At 59.2% G+C, this 1,078-nt stretch overlaps 2 non-coding genes across 2 annotated transcripts in view; both read left to right on the top strand.

Annotated features, from left to right (window-relative positions):
• The first annotated feature begins 476 nt into the window (after window positions 1–476).
• LOC144070555 (5.8S ribosomal RNA) lies at window positions 477–630 on the top strand. The gene has a single exon (XR_013299395.1). It is a non-coding gene; the product is annotated as a 5.8S ribosomal RNA (ribosomal RNA).
• A 376-nt stretch (window positions 631–1,006) lies between these two features.
• The window catches only part of LOC144070557 (28S ribosomal RNA), a 4,723-nt gene continuing 4,651 nt past the window's right edge, over window positions 1,007–1,078 (top strand). Inside the window, exon 1 of the ribosomal RNA XR_013299397.1 lies at window positions 1,007–1,078. This exon is cut by the window's right edge and continues 4,651 nt beyond it. This is a non-coding gene — a ribosomal RNA (28S ribosomal RNA).

Genomic DNA, 1,078 nt, shown 5'->3' with positions numbered 1-1,078 from the left:
CGGGTGTGTTACGTTACGCCAGGTTCCACATGCCGGCAAGCGCGAGCCTAAGCAGGGAGGAAGAGTTGGCACCACCGGTCTTACGGTCTCGGAAGGATTGTTGCAAGGTTTCATGTTCATTGGGAAGAGCATTAGAGCCCGGTCCGAAATAGATTGGACGTCTGCGCGTGTGACCCTCTGTTACTGATTATCCGGGTTCTTTCCGTCGCCGAGCGCGGAGTTTGACCGACGCCAATTCCCCTCTAGGTTGTTGTGTTCTAGGCCGGAACACGACGGCCCGCGCCACCGTGCCCCGCGACTCCGGCCATCGGCCTTGTCCCGGAGCGGTAGGTGCACTGTGCCCGCTTGCCCGCAATACCTTCCCTGCATTTCCACCTCCAGGAACTAGCCTCTGACTTCCAACCCATAGGAGGCCCGCAGGAAGCCCACCCACCCAACCGATGGGCCGACTGTGGCCGCCTTTGGGGCTCACTGACAACTCTTAGCGGTGGATCACTCGGCTCGTGCGTCGATGAAGAACGCAGCTAGCTGCGAGAACTAATGTGAATTGCAGGACACATTGATCATCGACACTTCGAACGCACCTTGCGGCCCCGGGTCCCTCCCGGGGCCACGCCTGTCTGAGCGTCGTCTGAGATTCAATCGGGACGTCCGTGGAGCGGGACAGGGCCGCCACGGATCCCGCGACTGGGTGGTTATCGAGGGCGACCACGTTACCCTAAGTGCAGCCGCGGCGGGGCTCCTCGATGCCCGCACGAAACGGCATGGTGTGAGAGAGAGAGTGAGAGAGAAGACACGTGTAAGAGAGAGGCATGTGTAAAACCTCAGTCCGCGGTTCACGGGCGGCTTTTTGGCGCAAACTATGACCGCCCCGTGATGTCCCAACCGCACCCGAGACGAGGTGTAGCCCCAGCCGGCGTGGAACACGAGACACGCGCGCGCACGAAAAAAAAAATCTCCTCCTCCTCCTCAGTGAGCGACACCAGTTATTTGCACTATCCGAATCCGACCTCAGATCAGACGAGACGACCCGCTGAATTTAAGCATATTACTAAGCGGAGGAAAAGAAACTAACCAG

Source organism: Stigmatopora argus, unplaced genomic scaffold (genome assembly GCF_051989625.1).
Source record: "Stigmatopora argus isolate UIUO_Sarg unplaced genomic scaffold, RoL_Sarg_1.0 HiC_scaffold_210, whole genome shotgun sequence".
Classification (NCBI taxonomy): domain Eukaryota; kingdom Metazoa; phylum Chordata; class Actinopteri; order Syngnathiformes; family Syngnathidae; genus Stigmatopora; species Stigmatopora argus.
Note: the sequence above shows the minus strand (reverse complement) of the source record. Positions and strands in the feature narration are given on the sequence as shown.